Genomic DNA, 11,191 nt, shown 5'->3' on the forward strand with positions numbered 1-11,191 from the left:
ATTTATAGATATTTTGCAGAATATGGAACACTGACAGTATTTACAGATTCACACATCAGTACTAATATACAAAAAACAGACTTTTCACATGGAAAGAGGTTAATAGCAGAAGATATTGGGATGCCAGAGGACCAAGCCTCAGCCAAGTCAAGCAAGCCTCAGTGCAGGTAAACTGATGTATAATTAGTTAGCTGATGACTTTTTACTTATATGTAAGTACATACTCACATTCTCATTTGTGTTTGAGTTATTTGCTCTATCATAAGCTTATAAACAAAACCCATCAGCATAACGAACTTAACTGAATTAAATAATTTTGATCAATGTGCAACTCTGTGCTACTTCAACTGAATTGGGTTGAACAATGTCTTTGATTTAAGCAGTCTGAAATAAGGCAGTGCTTGCTTCCTAGGTAACAAAGAAGTGAATGCAAAGATGACGTAAAGTGAGGCACCATCACATGCTACAGTGCTAGGTCTGCTAGCTGGAAAAGTACAAGTTGTATATGGTTTCTTCTTTATGAAATGCAAATTTTCTAATGAATTATAAATATATCTATTTTTGAAGTTAGTTTTAAAGGCTAATAAAAACCGTAGAAGGTAGTTCTCAAAATCATTAATGCTCATTCAGGCTAAAGATAATCTAAATCACTCTTTTGAGGCAACACATCCCAATTTTCCTGGGTTCAAAATTTGCTAAAAATATAAGTTCTTTAATGTTTGAATAACAATATGTTTGAATTCTGTTTTGTTTTGTTTTTTTCTTTGCTGTTAGCAGCGTAGATGCAAAGTTGATGTCTGTATCATAGTTCAGATCATACAAGTGAATACGTAGTGCTGTTGGGGAACAACTTAATTGTTTGCCTTTGACTTCACCACCTTTGTTCTTTACACAGGTAGGTCTTTCTTTGCTAAGTCATGATCCATAAATACCTTTCTCTCAGTGAGAAGAGCAACTGAACACAGCTTATGGGAGAAAAAAAGTTATCTGATTTGGGCCGCAACTTTGATTATAGGCAATGATCTGCTGCTCTCTGATCTTTCTTTGCCTTAGTAAAGTCCAGATTTGCGTTTCTCCTTTCCTCCTCTCACTCTTCTTGTCAGTTATTTCTTAAACTTGAAATGCACATATGTTTGCCATGTCAGATAGTTCACTCTCTCTTTGTTTTGCTCAAGATGCCCCACACTGCCCTTTTTCCACCCATCCAGTCCCTTGCTAGCTGCACAGTGGATTATCAGTTCACTTGATCTTCCTATGCAGGAAGGATGTGAAAGCAGGGCATTAATGTTGTTCCTGCTGTCAGTACAGGTACAGCCTGCTGCTTTATTAGTGGCTGGAAACAGCTGCTGGATGTGTCCTAACATGAAAAGTTAAGTAAAGGGCAGTGAGAAACAATGTGCTTTAAAGTAAGAACTGTGGGACATTTGTGCAACTTGACTCACTAATGAATTTCTTAGACTGAACACAGAGTTGAGGGAGGGCAATACAGAAGAACTAATATTTCACTGTGTATTTTCCTTGATGTTAGAGTAAAAGACTGTGAAAGGAAATACTACAATTTAGACACCTAATCTATAATTGTAATTAGAAAACACTCGATCAGTTGAGCATTTCTGCAGATACTACATCACTGCTGCGACATGTGAGGCAGAATGTACGACCGTGAGAAAAGCAGTTTTGTGACAGCAAATGAAGAGCTTAAGTGTCATCTGTGTATTTATGGTGTGATCTCAGATTTTAGTCCAGGTACAATGCCTGTCTGTGATGTGATATGGTGATAGTTCCCCATTTCACTGAAAGGCAAGTGCAGAACAGAGTTATCCATTAATGACACAGTAAACCTTCTCTGGAAATACCCCAGCACTGTTTGGTCTCTCAAGCCAATAGCTGTATGCTATTCTTCTCCCCTTCTTTCCAAGACTACCAGGCTTTTTGAGTTTCCCATGGCTAAACTACACTAATCCTTAGAGCAGCAATCCTTTTTAGAATGGGGGGAAAGTAAATACCATGCAGCTTTGGACTGGAAATTTTCTCAAATGAGATAGAAAGGAGCTAGAAGGCATTTTGGGAAGGAAGATGGGGAAAATATGTTTCCTTACTACAGAACTGCCACATATGTATCTTAGCAAAGAATGGCTTAAGTGAAAGGTACCTACAGCATGGTTGCTGCTGCCATCTCTGATGAAGATAAGCAAGACTTGCATTAAGTGTATTTTGAAAATGAAAATCACTGAAGAGAAAATGCTCAGAGCTTGTTTCAGCTTCTGTTCCTGTAAGAAATGTGTACTTAGAAAAATACTGAAAATGTACTGCAGCTTGACTAGTTAGTAACTCAGTACTGTGATATTTGCAACAGGAAGGGTAGAAAAAAAAGAGTCTGTGAATTCTTTGCTCAAGGCAGGTCAATGGTTTTTAATGATATTTTCAGTGTTATTTCTAGAAACCAATTTAAACATGTGCTAATGTGAAAAATATGTGACTGACTTCTGCCTTGCATCTCAAGTGTTAGCTGTAACACATTCAAGTTTATTTTAGAAAGTCTCTTCTCTGGGCTACAATTAAGAGACTTTGTTGTGATTTAATTAAAATTCCTATTGCTGAGCACTTTTTTACTGCTTGAATTTGTTCTCTGAGACTGAAAGGATGGCAAATCTAAGCTTTACCCAGGGTGATGAGAAAGAGAATAGAGAGTACGCTGAGATTCTGCAGGTGACATTACTATCACCACAGCATAGCAGCTGGGAAATCAGAACTTCATCATTGACAATAAGGATTAAAGGCACCATTTCTTCACAAAGCTAGCAGGGACTGGAAATCATACAGTTGGAATGACTACTCGCATATATTTTAGCACTAAAATGTTGATGACTGTGGGAAACAAGGCTTTCCTGTACAAGAAAGACCTAGTCATGCAGAAGGAGTGGAGGTTTATCAAGATGATGATGGGACAGGAGCATCTCCCCTAGGAGGAAAGGCTGAGAGATGTATAACTGCTCAGCTTGCAGAAGAGGAGGCTCAGGGGAATCTTATCAAAAATACCTAAAGGGAGAGTGCAAACAAAACACTGCCCAGTGCCAGGACAACACAAACTGGAACACGGGAGCGTGAACACCAGGCAGCACTTCTATGCTATGCGAGTTTTGGAGCACTGGCAAAGGCTGCTCAGAGGCTGTGGATTCTTTTCCTTGGAGATTTTCAGATGCTTCCTAGTCATGAGCCAGAGCACCCAGATCTGGGTGTTTCTGCTTGAGCAGTGGTTGGACCAGATGGACCCATAGGTTCCTTCCAACATGAACCTTCTGTGATTCTCTGATTCTATGGATAACATAGGCGGATCTACATCTTTCTCTGACAGACTGAAATATTAGCTGTAAACAAAGAATTACAAGATTTTGCAAGACATTTAGCAGAAAAGTAGAAGTGCTATTCCTGCAAGAAGTCCAAAATGGCTGCAAGAATTGATGGCATCCTGTTTTTATTTTCTCTAAGAGTTATAATAGTCCCATGTTTCCTGTGGTTCGTTCTTATCTGTTAATAACGCAGTCCCAGGTCCTTTGTGTCCTCAAGATACCTATACCAACTAAATTTTGCCTCTCAATTCTTCTGAGCTGCTCTGGAGTGCTTTTCTTCCAACAACAGCTGTAAGGGCTCCTAATACAATCAATGTGTAGAATGGTTGAATTTCCATTGAATGGGCATTGGTGGGACACATGCATTTCCTTAGCTACTCTGGTCCTGAGCTGGTACAAAACTTAGGAGCTTCCGTCTGCTTGTCTTTCAAAGAAAAGTAATCCTTTGTTCCTATGCCTTCCAAGCAACCTCTTTTTCTTTCCCCATATTCTGCTTGGTAAAGGCAGAGATATGTATTAAAAGCCCGTAACAAGAGGATGCACCCAAAGAAGCACAATCATGTACATCATTAGAGAATGGGAAGAAATGTTTAGAAAATTCAGGAAATTGAATAAATTGATGTTTTGGGGACAGAATAGAAATAAAATGCATACAGCTATTATCATATGCAGCCAGTTGGAGAGTTACTTCTTTGACCTGACTGCTGAATTTGTTAAAAAAAAAAAAAAAAAAGAAAGAAAAGAAAAGAAAAGAAAAGAAAAGAAAAGAAAAGAAAAGAAAAGAAAAGAAAAGAAAAGAAAAGAAAAGAAAAGAAAAGAAAAGAAAAGAAAAGAAAAGAAAAGAAAAGAAAAGAAAAGAAAAGAAAAGAAAAGAAAAGAAAAGAAAAGAAAAAAATCAAGTTCTTATTTTCAAGCTTTTGCTTAACTAGAATGTGAATACCAGCACTTGGTAAAGCTTCATCCCTTTTTTGGCAAAATAGAGATATACTGTGCAAAACCATGAACAGTTTAGATAGTTCATTATTTTGCTAGGCCTCAGTTTCCAGCTTTGAGGTAAGACAGAAAAAAAAATGTTAGGGAAATAAACAGAAAAGCATCTCGCTGTCCGTAAAAAAAAAACAACACATCCCCTCAAGGATGGGGCTGCCTCTCAACAAACCAAGCTGGAGCAGGAATCAGCTCACTCAGCCAGCAGAGCAAACAACTGCCTCTTTCACTTCCTCAGAGCCTATCAGGATTACAGCTCTCAAAACCAGTCAGCTAATTGTATTATCTATGTTGAACTCGTTGGATTAAGTTTGTAATCTTGAAGTTCTCTCTTGTGGCTTCCTTAAGTGAAGATATATTTAAAATCTCTGTGCACTTTGGGAATAGATGCAGTAGGTCTTGTACTAAATGCCTTGTCCTTACCTGAAATCATGGCAGCCAACTCTGATTCTATAGTCACAATGCCACAAAGAGCTGAAGATATGAAAAAATGAGTCATCCTAAAATAAAGTAGTTGCAGAATTTTGCTTCTCTCTGGTCATCAGGTGGAAAGCTGTATATCCAGTTTCAGCAACCCTAGGCACATCATAAATCCAAATTGCAAAATGTGAAGTTATTAATATAAACTTACCCAGAGCACTTACCTGGCAAGTTTTGTTTCAGTCTCTGTGAAAGGAGTTACTTTTGGTTGCTGGACAAATTACACATGACAGAGGTGCCCCCTTCCCCATCTGACACCACTGCACCTTTTCTTCCTCAGGGCTTCAGAGCCTGTGCTCTCACTTCTGCTGAGGCACTGCTCATTGTGGCCAATTGGACGGAATAGACAGAAGAGTCTGTAGCTCTAGAAATAATGCTTTGGGCAGGACCATTAGCACTTAAAGGCTGTTGTAGCAGATAAGTACAACACAGATATTCCCTTCAGAAACAAGAAGACATTCCTGTGCAGAGATGTTCCCTTCAGACGACCAGAGAGAGATGCTGCCTGCAAAAAGTGGATGTTTGGAGTGCATTAAGGAAAGGTGTTGCACTCCACCAGCTAGTTTAAAATGCAGCAGGAACTCATCCATCTACCTGGTGCCTTCTCCTACAGTGCAGCTTGTGATGAGGCAGGGATGTGACCTGAACCCTCTGCTCCAGGCAGTAGTGCTGTAACTGCTGAGCTGTAAAGGACCCGGGAGAGGATCTCCTTTTGGGAGCAATTTACTGTTGTTGATTGAGCTTACTGGACAAAGCTGCATTTGCTGGCAAGATGGGTGAAATGATCACATCTGCCCAACCAGTTGAGGCATAGTGATGAGGGAGGTGCCTACTAAGTTTGAACAGTTAAGGTTTGACTGGTTTTACATGGAGTCAGAAAGCAATTCAGCTCTGGTCTGTCAAAGGGAAGGATTCACAACAGCTTCTATTGTCTTTAGGGCTGTGAAGCTGTGTTTGAAGGCTGGAATGCCAAAATGGGGGCTAGGGTATTGTGTAGCTGCTGGATCCTGCCCTGGGTGATTACAATTGTTTCACAACAAACTGGTCCTTAAGTCTTTCTAATAGTGGATTTGCCCTCTTTCCCCCTGTTTGCTGGGTAAAAGCTCCTGGAAAATCGTTGTAGATGAGATATTTTCTACTGAATCTGTTGTGATCAACTGTTTGATTGCGTTCTTCATTTTTGTGATTTCTGCAGAAAACAAAGTCATATATGTTTCCTTGTTGCGGTTGACTGACCTCACTGATGCAGATGAACAATTGTGCTAAATGTTTAATAAAAATTGAGTTATAGATAAGTGACTTGACCAGATAGAAGTAAAACAACACCCACAGGGAAAGGAAGGCAGTCAAAAGAAGTTACATGTCAGTGCTTCTGAGAGACTGAGATATCTGTCTTTTTCTGGCCCCAGGCAAAAAGTAACTTGATCTTAGGCCATAAATGCAGAAAGTGAACAAATCAGCTACTGCAGTATTGCTTCATCTAGAAGGTCTGGTGGCTGGAATGTGATGCCAGGTATTAGCAATAAAATTCAAATTATTACTCTTTCTCAGCAAGGGAATTTGCCTTTGGTAAAAATTACCTAGGATTATGTTTGATCCCGTGTCATTTGAAGATATTGCTAGTTCAGCTATAATTGATGGCTTGCTGTGGGAATTACTTCAGTTTCTCATGGCCTGTTCTATGCAGGAGGCAGGCTGCATTTGATCAAGTTCTCAGATAAAGTTGTAGAATCAACTGAAGAAAAAAACAGCTAAATACAAGTAGGAGTGGAGCTTGCTCATTTTGACCATTGGGCCTTGCATTAATTACCACTAATGATGGTGGTTTACGTGTGAAAACAATGCTCTTATTGAAGTAGCTGAAGGCCCTACTAGTAGGAGCAGATACACCTGTTTAACTTGGCTTATCCTTATAAATTTTATTCTCTTTATGAAGAAGAACAGGCAGTGGAGGGGAAGGTACAACACAAATAAAAACAATTGCACCACTAAGAAGCCATCAGCTTAACCAAAGATGGACATCTCAGAACTCTCAGGTTTCTGGACCCATGGTGCAGATCCATCCATCAATTCATCCGACTAATGGTAACTATGGGCTGTGAGAATTGGAATACTGGGGCTTAAGTGTAACCAACAATGCTCCCAGCTTGGGTAGAGGGAAATGTCTGCAGCTCTCGCCTCTGATTGCTGGTCTTGCAGTAATAGCATGGTGTTTGTGAGCCTTCATGCTACAGCCTTCTGTAAAATGGCCCTAATTAGGAGCTTTACTGTACAAGTTTAAAAAGAAAGTTCATGGTCAGTGATTCAAAACTCCTTCTGAAAGCCAACCAGAAGATTTCAGTGGGTTGTGTATTACTGAGAAGTAATGTCTGCAAGTAGAAGTTAAGGGAGAGGTGCCCGTGCTGCGTAGTCACACCCTGAGTACTCCCTGGTGTAAAGTGGCTGCTGCTTCTCCCATCTGAGTCCTGTGTCATAATTCAACCTGTTTCTCTTTGCTGCTCCTGGCCTTGTCTGGAGTCTCACTCTTGCCACCAGGTCACTCTAAAAATTACAAAAAAGAGTTCCCTAAAAGTCTATAAGTTGATCCACAAGTAATGTCTCCTATTTATTTCCACAGAAACTACAAGATACAAAGCTCCCAATAACACTCTTTGATAGAGACAGTTCTCAGCTATGAAGCACTGTTTTTCAACAGTCACCAAGTGTAGCTATGCATTTTTGTGCAGTGAATAACAAGAGCACCAGCGGAAGTGACCCCATTTCACAGTGTTTCATCACCCTCCACCTTACTGTGCCCACACCCACTGATTGGTCAACATAGACATTCAGCAAACATTGATGAATGTCAGTGGGTGCTATTACTTCTGCATGAAGGAATTCAGTGACACACCTTTGCTTCATATGCATTTTCATGCCAGACACCATTTTGTCAGATCGTCCCTCTGCTGCCATCTGTTTACATGGCAACAAAATGTAATAGGATACTGGTGAGAAGGCTCAACCTCTGCTGCTGTATCACCAAAATTTGCCTCTGATGTTGTGAGACAAAATAATAAAATAGGAGGCATTACTTTCAGAGCAAACCTCATGTTTCTGAGGAAATTGCCTTTCCTGTACACCAAAAGAAATGCCTCCTGAGTCCTTGCAGTTCTTGTGACAGGCATATTTTCTACATAAACACTGGGTTCTCCTTGTTTTCCACTGTTGCAAATGGCCTCTGTGGCAAATGAGTGCTCTTCTAAAAAACTTAAACATCCAGTGACTGTTTTGTTGTATGACAGCATCAGTAGTGCTCAACTGGTAGGCCATGATTCTCCAACTACATTGCTCTAGACACTGGACAATACAAAACCTTAAGCTGAGGAAATATTTGTTTCCTCGCTAAACTGGTAATAAATAAATAAAGAGGTAAACAAAATGTTTGTGAACAATGCTTTGGGAGCAGAGCTACTTTGTGAAGACAACAGTATCTGCTGGGACTGGTGGCAGGGCTGGACAACTCATTGGGTGCTGTAGGGAGGCCCAAGCAGAGGGAGGTTGGAGAGGGAAAGAGGGGAGGCTGGGGATTGCTAGGATCACTTGTACTGTGGGGTGAAAAGCAAGGGCAGGGGAGGGGTGATGTGGACTCGCTTGCAAATTATGAATAAGATCTGAACAGCTTTCTTTTTCATCTTCTTTGTTGTTTTTGCTTCTGTCAGTGTTTTTCCATTTTAACTTCTATTGCTTTGAAAAATGCAGGTTATCTAAGATGACCTCTAGTTTAAGATTCAGGCTAATGCAATAATAGCATGCTTGAAGCTTTATCTCCTTTCTAGATACTTCCTAGTAACTAAAGAAATTGTTCTTTAGTATTATATAATTCTGAGGTCCTGAACACAGCCAAAGCAATTTTGTATATGTTGAATTCATCATTCTTAAATGAGATACAGTAGAAGCAGTATTGTTTTTATTATTGCCCCCTCCTATAACCATACAAAGACGTAAGTTTATGCTGTTCTCTGCCGTGGATACAGGAAGTAACCAAGTGTGAGACCAAAACATGAGTGGTACTGTCATCTGAAATCCATGGAGAAGTCTCTCTAACTCCAGTGTGGTATTAGAAAGCTGACATTCTTTTATTCCTCACAGTATGAATTTAAACATCAAGATGTACATGTGCAATACATTGGCATACATGTTCAGTCTTTTCCAACGACTCATGAACATATACCAATGTCCTTCTGGGCATATGTTGTGGGGGCCTCTGGTGGTCTTAGACTGCTTCCTCCTCATTTTTTCATCATTATCTTCACTTTGGAGACTTTGGGCCAACCTTCAGCTAGTTTTTCCCAATTTATCATATTTCCATTGCTTGTTATGTCACAATGAGCAACTTTCTATCTTGATGCACTATAACCCAAAACAATGTATGTGAAATCCAAGGAAAAAGTCCTTGCACCTGGGCATGCAAAGATAAAAATAGTCTACTGTGACTCCAGTATTCCTGAAAAGCAGGATTGTTGACAAAAACAAGGCTGCTCCACACCAACCAAAACTAAACTGGAAAGTTTTAGAACTAGCACTCACTGATGCCTTGCTAAACTAATATACTGGTCCTTAAACTAGTATACTGATCCCTACTGCTAAATCAGCCTGTATTGGTACCACCAAGAAAGGACAATGGCATCACAGATGCACATATCCCTGGGGAAAAAAAAAAGTTTAAAAGTATGAGAAAGTGAGTTTTGTGTGGGTTCTGTTATGACAAAGCCATTTAAATAATGTCAGTTGAATGTTAGTTACATTTTGAGTCGAAGAAAAGCTCTGAGCATGGTATTGAATTACTATGAAGATTTGCATGATTTGCCAGTAAACTTGACAGAAAATGTCTGCTGAAACTGCTGTGTTACAGAATACTGTATTTTTGATTGAGTTATTTCCTCTGCAACCATATTGGCTTTTCCTTTGGGGAGAGTAGGGGGAAGCTTTAAAACGCTCTCTTTGTTGTTTCTTGAATATGTGAACTTTTGGATGGAACATTTCCTCAGTTTTTAGTGACCTCTAGTCACTGCCATGTGTAGTGAAATATTGGAACTGATCGTTTCATGTCTGCAAAATAATCTGAACAGAAGTGCTAATGAAAGCTATGCAAAGAAGTCTTAAGGCAGAGCCTGACCAAAACTACTGATAATTATTCAAATATTCTCCAAAATTTGTTATTTCTTCTTATATATCCTGCCCATTTTTCCCTTCAGGCTTATCCTGTGTGGCACTCTTTTCTGCATCTGCATATGAACGAATTACTCAGATATGTACTGCGCTTGGCAGGGGGGAGGAAAACCTGCCTAATGTAGTCTTCAAACCTGTGGTTTAAGATGAGTAAGAAAGCAATATACAAACAGGAGCTGGGAGTTCTGGCTTGGCCACCCACTCAACACTCACAGGACCAGAGTGCTCAGAGTGTGTACTGAAATTCTGAGATTCAGTGCCAACTTTAGTATAAAAAGGATGCAAGACTCTTGCAAAGCAAGCTAGCAACAAATGATAAACCCCTAACAGGAAGTAAGCCGCTGGCAAACACTTTGTAAGTCTGTATGAGTGTTCATGCTTCCTTATTACCTCTCTCTCATGAATAAACATTAGAGGTACTGGCTGGCACATAGCTTTTCAATCACCTCCTGTGTGGTGCATGATACAGCAGTTACCAAAGTCCTACTTATTTCTGGATGCAGAAAGTTGGTATTGGTTCAATAATTTATGAAAATGAATCATGTTTTTTCCCTTGTCTTTGCAAATGTCTGCAGCATACACCAACCCAGAAAGGTTGCTCTAAGGATTCTTCTCCCACAGTATTAATAGGAAAAAACCTCTTATCAGTGTGTTCTGATGGGTAATATAGGTGGGCATGAGCAGATGGATGTGAGAACCCCTCTGTATATGTGCATCTCTGTGTGTTTTCACTGTGATCTCACAGATCTGATTAGAGACTTTCTGTCCTTATTTGACCTGTCCATTGTTTATTTTGTACTTCTTTCCTTTCTAGCCTTGACCAAGAAGCCTGCAATTGGTTCATGTGCCTGTGAGCTTGGGCAGCGAGCAGCAGACTTTGATAAGGCTGATCTTGGCTAGAATAAACATTTTATCCTTCAGCATCTGAAGTGCCGCAAAGCTGGGGAACATGAAGTGTATCAGGGAGTGCAGCTAACAAATGCATTAAATCCTGCTACAGATGTTTACAAAGCATAGGCAAACCCCATAGACTGCCTTTCAACATCTAATTAAGTTATAACCAAAATAATTTCCTAATGGAAATTCTCTCATTATCTTTCTACAATATATTACTTTCAGCTATCTTGTATACACTTCCTATAAATGCTATATGTGTTTTTATAAGC

At 39.7% G+C, this 11,191-nt stretch overlaps 1 protein-coding gene across 3 annotated transcripts in view; it reads left to right on the forward strand.

Moving 5' to 3' along the window:
- Positions 1 to 11,191, forward strand: part of GCNT4 (glucosaminyl (N-acetyl) transferase 4) — a 36,751-nt gene that overhangs the window by 17,728 nt on the left and 7,832 nt on the right. Inside the window, exons 2-3 of one of the 3 annotated variants that reach the window (XR_007373915.1) lie at positions 9 to 167; positions 775 to 3,991. The gene's annotated coding sequence lies outside the window, so the exon portion shown is untranslated. Of the gene's footprint in view, positions 1 to 8; positions 3,992 to 11,191 lie in introns of those variants that run through there. The other 2 variants (XR_007373916.1, XR_007373914.1) reach the window with 2 other exon arrangements.

This window comes from Lagopus muta, chromosome Z, assembly GCF_023343835.1.
Source record: "Lagopus muta isolate bLagMut1 chromosome Z, bLagMut1 primary, whole genome shotgun sequence".
Taxonomy (NCBI): Eukaryota; Metazoa; Chordata; class Aves; order Galliformes; family Phasianidae; genus Lagopus; species Lagopus muta.